This window comes from Bactrocera latifrons, unplaced genomic scaffold (assembly GCF_001853355.1).
Source record: "Bactrocera latifrons isolate USDA-ARS-PBARC rearing strain unplaced genomic scaffold, ASM185335v1 scaffold_2, whole genome shotgun sequence".
Lineage (NCBI taxonomy): Eukaryota > Metazoa > Arthropoda > Insecta > Diptera > Tephritidae > Bactrocera > Bactrocera latifrons.
Window position 1 is genome coordinate 1,074,431 of NW_017535518.1, and position 14,336 is coordinate 1,088,766.

General features: G+C 34.8%; 1 protein-coding gene across 3 annotated transcripts in view; it reads left to right on the top strand.

Annotated features, from left to right (window-relative positions):
* The window catches only part of LOC108967862 (stathmin), a gene marked incomplete in the record, with an annotated part of 205,871 nt that overhangs the window by 118,484 nt on the left and 73,051 nt on the right, over nucleotides 1-14,336 (top strand).

Here is a 14,336-nt window from a genome sequence, read left to right on the forward strand (position 1 = left end):
ATTACGTAATTTACTACTAAAAACACATTCCTAAGATTTAGATCAAATTTGACAGCTATCAAATTACAACCTTGCGTTTTCCAAAACAATGAACTTCAGCTCGTTCGTGTAAGCTATTTTTGTGCCACCCTGTACATTTAGCAAAACTTTTTGGCAACTTATAAGACATTAAATGTGCCAGAAAGCATTTTAATGTTATTTTATGAGCAAGCCCCCAAAAATCTGGCAGCTTCTTGGTTAATGACCAGAAACTTTTTGTTTCAACATTTGCGTTAACGTGATCACAAAGCTTTGATAGGCCGACCAGCCTGGTATGTTGAGTGCAGGAGAATGAGAAAAAGTATAGCATTTCCGTTAACTTATCCTTACAGTTGAAATAAGACAAAACAATTGCGAAAGTTGTCATAAAAAGTTGACGGCAGGAAATACAGGAAGTTTCACAAATGTCAACGCAAAGTAATATGCCAACGAAGCAACAGCTGTGACCGCAGCAAACAAGTGCAATAACTATTTAGATAAACCGCAGGAACAGAAAGAGATGGGCAGCAACATAGAGAGTGAGAGACAGAGAGAGAGAGAGCTTGATAAATATAGCTGTGTTCTAAACAAAACGTGGAACAAACCATGAAAACGGCTTAAAGTTTTGCAGAAATGCGGTACAACTGAATTTGATTGCTGCTGCAAGCACAACAACAATCTAGTAGATACCAACATAAACATAAGTATTATCATCATTAACACTAGACAAACACAAAAGTAGGCAATAATAATAACAAATACGATATATAAGAGCAGCTGTGCGCACAAGCCAAGGTCCTTTCGACATAATCTCACAACCACTCGGCATTTGCATAATTACTTAGAAGAATAATTTTTAGATATTACGATTATAATTCGCATAAAACTTAATGAAATCGCACAAATTCCTGCATATTTATTATTATTAGTGATTTGCATGGCATTTTGTGCTTGAACACAGCGACAAAAAGTCTTCTTTATGTGCTAAATAAAAGCTTGCTTGGACTGAGGCCACATCAACTGACTGGCTGAATGACTTCAATCGAGTGAAGACTTTTCGTTAAACGGATTTGCGAAGGGCGCAAATTATGAATGAAGGTGAAAGGGCAACAGACATTAGATGGTAGAAATTGAAAGTAGCAGAAGGTTATTAAAATGCCTATTTAAAAGGAAAATGTAGTTTTGCGCATTAACAATTTGTGTCCGTTAAAATTTCATAGGGTGTGTATAAAAAGATTAAGAAATGGATTTTTAAGCAGTAAGCAAACACAAAGCTGCCCACTCAGGGTTAGAGGTTGAAGATAAGAGATAGGTAGGTAGGTAGGTACGTAGGCTAGCCTCTAAGAAGCCCATTGCGATCTCAAAGTTTCAGTTGTGCAACCTCCGACACCTGACCTTGAAACTCTTGACGAATATCTGATATTATTTTCCCATATAGAGCTTTACAATGGCATAGATTTTTAATGGCCTCTTCTTCTTCTACCTCCTGACAGCATCTATAGTAATCACCATATGGCGTTCCTAGTCTAAGTAACTTGTTAGTGCTCCTTATAGAGTTCTTACATAATTTCTTTTAAATTTTAATAGTCCGCATCTCTGCGGTCCTTATTCCAATCATCCCACGTTAGCCTGTTGAGCAATCAGTATTGATTCTACCGAGGCTCAGCTAAGTTGCTAACATATTTGTCGATATATTAGATATCTGTTACTAGACAGAGGCCTATAAATTTCCTATTTTCTGGGGCTAAATTATAAAGTGGTGCCTGTTCTGACTAGTTCATCTGCTTCAATGTTTTCTGGAATATCACTATGTCCCTGAAATCCATTGCATAATTACTTGGTGGTACATTAAAATCCCCAGCGGCGTCAATGTATTCTTTACCTATTTTAGACGAAACCGTAAGATCTCAAATCTCAAAGCCATCAGGCTATCTGTATGTACTAATATTTTTCTTGTTTGAGCACACTCCTTGTCAGAACTAAAAGGCTTTCTTTAATTTTTTAATTGTGGTGAACAGCTTGTAAGACACAATAGTGGTTTGGTATACGTAAGGCGATTTGGGTATCAAGTTTTGCAGAGAAGACACCACCTCACACCCAGTTATCTAATTTGGAACCATCCGTATAGTTGTTTATCACTGCGTCTTTGTCTACCTCGTCTCTTTCCCACTATTTTCTGCAACGGAAGGCAATATTAGGAACCGAATTTAGATTCAACTTCTAATGCGAAGAAACGGAAACTTCTTAAGTATCCCTTTGTTTTTAGTCTAAGAACTGACTTCGCTTCTGTTAAAGATAAACACTTTAAAAATTTTCTTTGTAGCTTTGTCTCACCTTGGAATACCATGAATAAGCTGAATTGCAAATAATATATTTGACTGGTATAACTGCCGTTGATGACAAATGCTATCGAAGTTTATTCAAAATTTTTCTTAAAGCTTATAAATTGTTGTGAATTATAACTCGAATGCTCAGCGAGAAGTTAAAAACAAGAAACGTTTACTTCGGTTGTCACCTGTCCAATCAATCACAAAATATTACGAGGCGTTGTTTTTTTTTGCCTGAAAGGAAAAGTACAGTACAGTACAGAGGAGGCTCCAGTCAGCTTACATCGTGAGCGACTCCGAATTGTAAGCGATAATTGAATCTTTCTCCATTGACAAAGGCTTACTTTTGATCGATCGGATTATATGACAGCAAGATGCAAGAGTGATCCAATATTGGCAGTTCTGACAAATGTGCACTTTCGTGGATGTGCAAAATTTTAGGATCAAACTCATAGAGTAAGAACAAAAAACCATCTCATCACCGTTAGCACTTAACGCTCGCTCGACCTTCGAAGCAGTCTCTAATACTGATAGCTTTCAGTCGCTTGTTTCAATGTCATTCATGCATTCAAAAGCCTACTATACTTTTTTGGGACACGTGAAATGTATTTCGATAAGTATGCAATGCTATTGTTTCATGTGCGTGTAAAACAAACAAAACCACCACACACATGTATGACGCAGCATATTTTTAGGCGCTCAACCCTTATAGCCAGCATGTGTACGCAGTTCAATTGTTGTAGGCCGAAAACAAATAGGCGCTGCAAGAGCTTTAGAATATAAACCAAACAACAGCTGCACAGGCACTTGATTTGAATGTGAATTTTTCCATTCAGCAGTTTGCTTTTATGCTTTCTTATTTCTTTATGCTTTATACACAGTGTGCTTACTATGACGCTTGCGTAAAGCAATAACACTTTAGGCGCTCATAGCTTTTAGCTTTAATGAAGTTAGCGCGCAATAACTTTTCTAATACTTTTTCTCCCCCTCTCCCTTTTCATATCATTCTATGTAAGTGAACATGTTCTTTGGCGCTTTACTTGCTTATTTGCGGCGTTATGCCCTTAAATCGTATTAGCCTAAACATATGCTAATCGAGCGGAAAGCCATATGCGTGCTACAGGCTCGTATGTATTGGCATTGAATGCCGCCTACTTTCGAAATACAAATTTATTGATATGCGCTTTTAATGTGCTAATATCGTTTAATGTTAATGAGATGAAAAGTAAATGCTTGAAAATATGAATTGGTTGAGCTGAAGGAAATAACATAAAATATAATAATACAATGGTCTGTGGCAAAAAAAAAAAAAGTAAAGCTGTGCTTTGTTTTATATTTAATTGCTAATTTTCTTCATCCGAAATGTATTTAATTTAGAGTTGGAGAGCTGCAAGATAAAAATTTCATATTCAAAAATAATGAAGAGCCTCAAGTAAGTCTTAGTTAGTTAGTTGTCTCTTTATGATGAAAAGCATTTATATCATTTATTAAGGTCAGTTAGTCTGGTAGGCTAATGAGCAAGGCATAAACTAGTTTTGGTTTTAAGGGGTTAGGGGTAGTCAGAAGCACGAAAAAATTATAATTTTCAGTATTTTTTTCGCAATTAAATCATATTATTTTACAAAAGTAGTAATATGGCATTATTATAGAATGTGTTGACTTGAAGTCACGAAAATTTCAAAAAAAAAATTTATTTTCCAAAGTTATAGTTGTTTGTGTTGACCCTGTTCCAAAAAAGGTACTTGCGGTGACAACCATAAGTCCTTAGAGATGCATCTAAAATCAATCGGACAAAAAAAAAAATTGTTTTTTTACTAGATAATCCTGGGCCTGATCGAAGGATTTTGTTATTCAAAATTAACTAAATTAAATTTTTTTCTAAATTTTTGCAAAAAAAATCAACAGTCTTATTTTTTGGTCTTAAAAAATCTAAATTAAAAAAAAAAAAAAATCCTTCAATCAGGCCCGAGTTTATTATGTATTCTAAAAGCTGTATAAATTTCATTAAAATCTACTGAGCGGTTTCGAGTTACAGATGTCACCAGTTCAAAAAACATAGTTTTAAGAAAAAACTCGTTTAAAGTTTCACACGAGCGGTTTGAACTGCAGGAGCTCTCTTTGTCATTTATCGAATAACTCAAAAACTAAGTATCGAAATTTTCAGAGCATATTTTTAAGATATTACACTTAACGAAAATGCAAAAAAAAATTTAATTTTTTGAAAATTTTGACTATCTGTAACCCTTTAAGCTTTCGAGCTTTTAGCGTATGAGCTGGCATGTCTGCGGCCCATTCCATTCATGCCACTTTTGCTTGCTTGTTAAGCAAGCCAAGAATTGACTACACGATATTCAACTATATTTATAACATGTTTGTCGATTAAATATCTAAAGTGGTCAGAGGCATATAAATTCCTTCTTTTCCGGAATCTAATTGTAGGGTGGTGCTTCACAGGTAGGGTGGTGGCATACAGTTAGTCAAGTGGCTTTGCTATCGCTAAAGTTTCATAGAGTTTCGTCAATGAATGAATATATTCATTGTCAGAAAAAATGGAATTTTTTTAATTGCTAGTTGAAACATATTAAGTATATTAGTATGTACATAGTTTGATATTATGGTGGTAAATTTTAAAAACGACCTTCTAATATAAAGTCCTATTGAATTGAAAAAAAAAAAAAAAAACAAAACACATTAGAAATTGTAGACGTGCGGGTAGCATACTTTCTTGCTATGTGTAATACTGTAGTTTTTTCTTATATTGCATAGAAAAATTTCACTAAACAAAACGATGTGGACCAAGTATTGAAACGTTTAGAGCACTGCCGGTCGATTAGTATATCTTGAAGTATCTTCATCCTCAGGCACGTTTTAATGCAGCGAAGTGTTGAAAAAGAGCGTTCAAATCTCGCATGCGTTACAGGAAGTATGCGGAATATGCGAAGAAATATAAGTTATGGGTTCTTCAACGTTTCCAATGCAGTAATCTGTAACTTCTTGTCTTTTGACTTTTGCTTCTGCTCCCAATGGCTCTGCCAGTGATCAAATGCACCTTTGAGCTTCAAACGTCGTACGATGTTATTGTTATCCAAAAGGCCTTTTAATGTACCTATCAAGCTGTCAATAAAATTTTCCATTTGTTTGGTGTCCAAAGTACATACTTTTTCGGGAAACAGCAAACTCAATAGTTCTCTAGAAAAGCGCATATTCGAATTTCCGCCGATTGTATCCAACAGAGGAATGTTCATTGACCCTCTTGTATTCTTCGCAAGTTCTCACGCAGACATTTTCGCGTTTTGTTTGTCGCAGATTCTTGGGTTTTCTTCGTCTACTTTCAGTCTTCGATTTTGGAACGTTACATGCAGCGTATTTATCATATTTGATGCCTTTTCTGTATTTCTCCTGGATATATTTGTTACTTTATATTTTTTCAGAGTAGTAAAATCAGTAATAATTAATGTTTGAAATTTCTCTCATTTCTCCCCCGTCGGAATCCGCCACATGTTAATTTGGAAAATTAATAGATAGTTCTGAGCCAGAGTCGCTGAGATTGATCGGTTTTAAATTTACATAGTATAAAGTCTAACATACTACTATATATGACAATTGTTTACAACAAACTTACCATACATATTATTTCGAAATTATTGTATTATATGGTAAAAACGTCATCTACATTTCGGTGCGAGCAAAAACTTTTTTCTATCGTGCCGTAACCACCCTAATCGCATGATTTAGCTGCGTGTGATTTTTGGCTGTTCAGAAAACTCAAACGACCGCTCCGGGGAAACCATTTTGAGTTAATTAATATATTATACCTGAATCGCTATGCGCATTGAAGGCAATTCTGGAAAGTGACTTAACTGTTTCTAGAATTGGAAAAAACGTTGGCACAAGTGTATTGGGGCCTTGGAGGGAGACGACTGCATTCTGCAGAATAACTTACGATTTTTAAAATTATGAACAAAATCTTACTGTTTTTTGCCCTGCCCCCAGTGGTATTTCTCTATGACATGTTGGGCATTCACAGATATTATGCTTTCAAGAAATATTTTACATGTTCAGACTGAATACATTTGTTTTTTTTTGTTTTGTTGAAATAATTTCCAACATTATCAATATTTATGGTAGCCATTCTTAAAAGGTAAACTTTTTTTTCAAATATTTTGCTATAAACTTAGCTTAATTTTTAACATAATTCATTTCACTATTCACCAGCAGAGAGCTGTGTGAATGCGAAACATTCAGCGTCTAGCCCTAAAATATTATCCATTCAAAATTAAATTCTTTATTTCAAATTCCAGTTAATGCGCTCTATTATCCACATTTTTCATTGTGCGCAATTCGCTTGAGGAATTTTGTTTATTTTTCTATTTTTTCAAAACTCTGTTTGTTGATTTTTAAATAATTTCATTTAAAATTATCATTATCAGTTGCTTCTACAGCGCCAATAAGCGCAAATGCGTGGAGAAGATAAATAGCAAACAGTAATCAGAACGAAATGTACTGCACTGAATGGATTTACTGTAAAAAAATAAATATATAGAAGCAAATAAAACACAAAATTTGCGCAACAAGACAAGCTCATTTGTGCGGCTAGTGAGTGCTTTTCGTTTTTTTTTCTATTTTTTTGTGAAAATAAAAATAAATAAAAACACCAAATTTGAATGTAACAACCACGCGCAGCTGAGTGACCATCATTTGCATTTGCCTTACCCACCGTTATTCTTAATGCTTATGAAAGCGCCACTTTCAAATTGGCAAATGGTTGTAAGCGGCATTGTGTGTGCGTTACAAACTCATTGCCGCCGTCATGTAGCAGGCCTCATGCCGCCGTCTAAACATACAACAACAACAACACACACTGCATGGAATTTGCCTTTTTTGCATAATTTTTCTATAAATATTGAAATTCCTATTCACCAAATGTGCGGAACCCAAGCGGGGTTCGATGAAGGTGCAGCCGTTTGTTGTCCAACAACGCCACTTTCTAACACACGCACACAAAGCAAACTTTATAATACGCTTGGCATAGAAAACACACACACATACTATAATATATATCTTACTACTTGTTGTAGCTGTTATCCTTGAGCTTACCAGCGCATACACTCGGCCTCCTCACCCCCATCGACAGACAACCTGTGTAGCGTAAGCTGTGAAAATTGAAAAATGCAAATTTTGTATTGAATTTTGTGCACAGCTGCTGACAAAACCCACAGCTGCGCCGCCCGGCGCTGCTATAACGCGCAGCGCGCTTTTAGTAGTTGCCGCAAGTTGTTGTTGTTGTCCGCTTTCCGCGACATGCTTTTTATGCACTATTGCTTTGTTTGTTTATTTTGCCTGGCAACAAAGCATACTTTTTTGCGTCGTAGCTCCGTAGTCCTTGCTGCTGCTCGGTATCAACTACATGCATAAGTAGCATTTTACATTGCATACTTTTAGGCTTGTTAGCTTAGCGTGATGCCGGTTTAGTTGTGTAAACCATGTATGCAAATGTTAATAGATTTCGAAATTGAAATCAATAGAGGTGCGAGAACATGGTGGTGATTGGCTTGCGAATCGAGTTAACTATTTTAAATTTACATACGAGGTGGAGAGGTAGGGTGGGTTTGGCGTAAATTTGACGTTGTTTGATTATCGCTTAGCATGTAAATTGATACAGACGTATTTTTTGTAGCTGTCTTGCACAGCATGTAATAAGGCCCTATACTTTTTAGAATTTTTGAATGGATTTTTTGGTCTACCAAGATGTTCAAGGTTAACTCTAAAACATTTTCTGGAATGTAGTTCTAAGTCGAGCTGTACCTTCTTGTGTTTGGAGCTTTTTGTACCGTCAATTTCATTTAAGATTAGAAATTTTTTAGAGTTCATGGTTAACGTTAGAACATTTTCTAGAATGTAGACGTAGGTTCAGCCGCACTGACTATAAGACGAAAAATGTTTGAAACCAAATCAAAAATTAAGCAACTTTTCATAAAACTCCAACGCCGGACGTGACATAGATTGTTGGTATTAAAGCGGTTATATCCTCTTGAAAGCCAGGAAAAATTCTTTTTTGTGATTTTTTTTTGTACAAATAGCCATTTTCTTCATTAAATATGTATATAAAAATAATGTACATTTAGAGAGCTTATTGTACTTTAATAATCGGTGATCTCTTTTTCACGTAACCGGTATCCCAGAGGCCCTTCGGAGGAAGATTTAAAATTATCTTCAAATGATCTCAAATCCCAATACCAAAACCAAAGAAGAAATATTATTACTGTAAATGAGAAAAGTGCTGACCGAAGCTTGAAAAATGAGCATTTCTATCCAAAAATGCATATTATTGTCTTTACCTGTCCAATAGACTCCAGAAGGTCCAAAGTACTCCAGAGTGGATTAAAAATCGAAATTATTATGAAAAATCTTATTTTATCGACTTTACCTGACAATATGTCTACGAAGGTCGAAGAAAGATATACTTTAGAGTGACTGTAAAAATCAAAAATATACCTTTTTCCACTTTTCCTGACAATGTGTGTGTAAGAAGGTCGAAGAAAGTGATTTTACGATCGGTTAGTCGTTTCACAATTTATCGTATCAAATTTCGAAGAATGTTTTTGAACTTTATACATATAAATGAACAATCGATAAATACGCGAAACAAAAACCGATTTTTGGAAACTCGCAAGTGGATCCAGCTCATTGAGAACAACTCTGTCTTAGATGATGTTTTTGTCAATAGAAACGGTCAGTGAAATAATTAAACCATCGCTAACTAAATTCTTTATACTTTATAGTTTGACGCTACCGTTTGCTTTTTAGGGTCTTTAAATCCCAGATCCAACACCTTAGTTTGTCTGTAATCTTTGACGAAATGATTTTCCAGATTTCTTTCATGATGTTAAAAGCTCAGTTTTATCTCGCCGTCACAAAAACGGTTGACCTAACTCATTCTATTTACTTTTCCTAAATTATAAATATGCTTAATGCTCTTCATTCTCCAAAATCTTACAAATTCTCTTTCAAGTTTTACAAAATTAAAACATTTCTCATAATTAACAACGTTGAAGTTACCTTTATCTTCTGCTCACTAATTGCGTTGAACTTTTCTTATATTTTACCTCACTGTCAGCCGAGTCAGCTGCACGTGACATATTTCTTTACATTTTCCAGACTTTCTTAGCAAATTAACAAAAAAAAAGTTGCTAAACTGAAATGTTGCATTTATAACGAGCTAAAGCTGAGAGGAAATGAGTTGTTTGAAGTGCGGAAGAACAACAACCAGAAATATTTGGGTTTGCACCGTTTCCTTTGTGTTATACTCTTATACATGGATCTTTGCGAGCAGTCAACTGTAATCGCACCTAAAAGTATGCTTGCTAACTCGCAAAAACTTTTAGACACAGCGCACACATTTTTAATGAGTTTACACTGCGGATGCGGCACAGGAGCGGTGCAGCTACGTTAAGAGCTAAGGGATTAAATCTATAAATATATACTTATTTTTACATCATTTTGACCCCTTTTGAGGCAAGCTTAATTAACACGCTTGTATAAGGCTTAATATCTAAGAGTATGCTAAGAAATTCACAGCTGGAAATCTATGCCTGGTAAAAGTAAATTTGAAATTATTAATTTATAAACATACGGTGCTTATTTTAACTAATTTAGAGCTAAAATTGTGAAAAAGACTGTCCTTTTTGCCGAAAGTTATGCTACGAAAATGTGTTTAATGACATAATATACTATGTAGTGTCATATGCGGAGCTAAAAACTGCATATAATTCCTAATGGTATGCTTCAAACTAGTATTCAACCCCACAAAATGCTTTTTAGCTCCAACTGGTATGCTAAAAAATACTTTTCAGCGCTACATAGTATGCTACAAAAAATTAGCAAACAATTTAGAAAGCTATACCTGGTAAAAATAAATTTCAATTTATTTCAATATGCACCGAATGTTTATGACAACATTTGTTGCCGAAAATTATGCTACAAAACACAATTTCCTCTTACATAGTTGTATATAACGCCTAAAGGTACGCTACAAAAGACCATGTGGTGTCATATGCAAAGATAAAAACTGTATATGCTTCAAAATACTATAAAGCTCAGCTTGTTATGTTCGAAACACTGTTTAGCTCCGAAAGTTATGCTAAAAAATACATTTAAATCTCATTGTATACTACGAAAGTTGTAACAACAAATTTAAAAAGCTATACCTAATAGAAATAAATTTGAAGTTGTTAATTTATAAATATTCTGCTTACTTTAACTCATTTTGCGCTAGTTTTAAACAGAACAAATGCTTGCTTTGCAAATCTGGAAGAAAATTCAACGTTGTGCTACAAAATAACTCTGCCATATGTTAGGTTCAAAACTGTATGTAGATGTATATAACTCCTAAAGGTATGCTAGAAAATAAAATGACGTGCCATACGTAATGTTAAAAACATTGTAAAGCTCCTAAAGTTATGCTAAAAAATAGTTTAATCTATTTTTCATATTTCGTTAAAAAGTAAATAGCTCCTAAAGGTATACTACTATCTTACTAAAAAGTATTCACCTCCTACAGTTGTACTACAATACAACTTCAACTAAAAATCAGCAATATTTTTAATTAAATCGTAGCACAGCTGTCGGCTGTTATACGCTACATTTGCTGAGTGAATGAAATAGCCTGGCACCGGTACAAACATATAAAAGACTATAAAAAGAAAGCACATTTCATTCCCGCAATGAAAATTAATGTTTTGTTATTGTCTGTTGACGGTGCTGTCATTCATTTACTAACAAGTCGACAGCGGCTTTCTTGTCTTTTTGTTACCCATTTTCAACAAATATTTCCCCTGCATTGTTTGCGCTCAGAAAAGTGGAAACTCAGTTTCTTTATGTGCATGCTTTCCCAACTTGTACCCCCTTTTTTGTTTTTTTTTTTTTTTTGCTCGTACAACATGCTTTCGTCAACTTATTTTCCATTTACGGTTAATAGCTGTAGCGGCAAAAACAATTGCTGCTCTCGCTGCTCCTGTTGCTATGTAAGCATTGCGGGTGCTGATGCTCCTGCTTCATGGCACAGAATAAATACAGCATGTAAATACGGGAAAAGTACAAAAAAGAGGCGGCGTACCTGTATGACTGTTTTGCCGGTGATACGATTGAAATGCGTACAGGCAGCTGTTGAATGCTTATATCGCTCCGTACGGAAAGTTTTATGAGGTTGAGTTGAGTTGAACATGGTTGGGTGTTTTGTTGCCACATGCCGTTGGCAGTGAAGTTTTAATCCTGATAAACAAATTACTCGAGTACATACTTTCCTCTTCCCGCAAACGTGTGTGTGTATTTGCAATTGGTGAGCACTGATAAATGTTCCATGAAGATTTTGAAGAGCTTAAAGTGAAATAATTATTTAGCGGAGCACTTTGTTTTTGACATGTTTTCAGTGTTGCGTGGTTCTAACGTGGTAAAACCTGTTAAGTAAATTGACACCGAATACTTTGAATCGGTACTGAGTACTCATGTATAAATTGACGCCGAGTACTTTGAATGGGTACTGAGTACTCATGTATAAATTGCTTTTAGTGCCGAATTTTGCTCACTGGTTTTAATTTGCTCTGAGTAGTACTTTCAGTTTCTAATGAATTCTGGGATTGATTACCGAATATTTAGTTACTGAGTCGTGTATACTATTACTGAATACTTACTTATGGAGTCTTGTAAATCGATAGCAATTACTTTTATACGAACTAAAGTAAACGAAATCGACACCAAAAACTTCTAATCGAAACTATATAATTTGAATTATAAATTCATCGAAATCAGTACCGGCTCCTTTTATACCCTATTTGGTACCCGAAATCATTAGTGATTATCGCTCTGATCACTGTAAATCATCATTGAGAACTTAAATGATTAGCTTGTTCTTATCTTCTTTATTGGCGTGGGCACCAACTCGCGGTTATAGCCGTGTTATCATCCCTCTTAAGGTTTGTGCGCAGTGTTTGGGACCAGCCACGTAAAAAAAAACCCCTATGAAAGGATCAAAACTCGGATGAGTATTCGGTTACAATTTTAATTTATATTTAAGTGCCCGAAATCAATAAGAAATACGTTTAAACTAAGTCAAGCCTTAAGTACTCATTTCTATAATTTACTAATGGCTCTTCTATTACTTTGGCGCTACAACTGTGGATCGGTCTGGGTCGCGAGGACAAAAGATCACTTGTTGCATTTATCCTTTGCGAGGACGCGCCTTCTAGCTTGCGTTTTTTCATACCAGCTAACGGGTTATGCGGGCGAGGGGTTGAAACAAAGTGGATCATTTTGAGAACACTCAGGGCATTAACCACCCCACCCTTTCTCTCTCTGTATTTTTCTCTCCCGATCTATCTCATTCACACTCTGTCTATTTCTCTCTATCTCTTTCTGTCTCCTTCTCTCTCTCTCTCTCTTTAATCCGTTACAGACTAAAGAGCACCGGACATTTAAAGACATTTTGCTGATCCTATTAACTCTTGGCATGAATTTTACAGTTCTTCATTCATTCTCTGCAATTGTTTTGAAGTTCTCGACGGCTTTACTTTTAATGCTCAACTTCGATTGATATTCCTCTCATATTTACATATATTGCAGTTACACAAATTTGTGCATAAAATGCTCTTTTTGTGCTTCTGTTTGAAAACAGAGTTTTCACATCTCAGTTTGTTAACCGAATGAAAGCAACCGAAATAAGCTCGCTTCCGTTCAATATGCTCGTTCACAGACGGTGAAGGAGTAGTGCGGGTCAATGTGCGTGTGTCCGTTAAAGAACATACATAAGCTTAAGTAAGCTTTTCATATTCTACAGTGCAGTCGATATTTACTTCCCATAGATCAAAGGCAACAACAGCAGCAACACAAGATAAATAAATAAATTTTCCACTTCAACGCAATCATTATTTGCTCGGAGTTGAAAGCAGAGATTTTAATTGACATTTGTAAAAAGTTGAAAGTTGTTGTACAAAAATCATTTTACGTTTTCATTTTCATCATTTCCTTTATTATCTTTCTGCACTAACTACTTGCTTGCAGTCAGTTCGCTTGACTCTGCATGAATGGTTGCCACGGCGCTTGGCAGTTGTCAGAACTATGAACTTTATTTCACATATTCATATGTTGTGCTTTTAATTTGTGTTTTTTTCTTCTTCTTTGTTTTGTATTAATGTGTGCTGTTGGAGAACAGATAAAAGTTGTGAACAGTTTTGAAAGTAGCACACATTTTCTAATTAGTACAGTTTGACTTAGTTTATTGATGTTAATGAAAAGCATTATTCAAACATCTGTCTATACAGTCATATGATTTGTTATATATAGTTAGCTATGTATATGTAATTTAATATAAAGCCACTGATTTGGGTCGATTATAGCAGGCTTATTATAGAAAACTAACCATAAAAGTAAGTATGTGTAAAAGAGGTGCTTGTAGAGAACGGAGTAGAGTATAGATTCACTAGGTCAGTACTGTTGCGAGCGTTCTTATTATTAAGAATAATTTTTTAAATATGTATACAAAAATAAAACATTTGAATAAGCATTTTTCTTTGATAAATGACATTTATTATACTAAAAACTTACTTAAGTTGATAGATAAAAAATTAGAATTGCACCGACCTAAGGTCTACTGTGTGTTGTTTTTTTTTTTCAAATATCAAAGGATATTTTCGGTTGATTAAGCGTAAATGGCTTCGCCCTTAATTAAATTTTTAATGATCATGTTATTAGGAAGTGTTCTGAATGCCGACATATGTATATTTATTATGTTATATTCTAAACATGTGTGCATTTATAAATCTACGAATGGTTTTTGCATACGAACAGCATCTTCTGCTAAGTGGCAGAATTTATGATTAATTCTCTTAAGTGTTGTTATTAAAAATATCTCCACAATATTGTTTTTTCTTGTATTTTTTTCCAAACAAAAAACATGCTTTCCACTTGGATCATCACTGTTTTGAAAAACATAAAAAA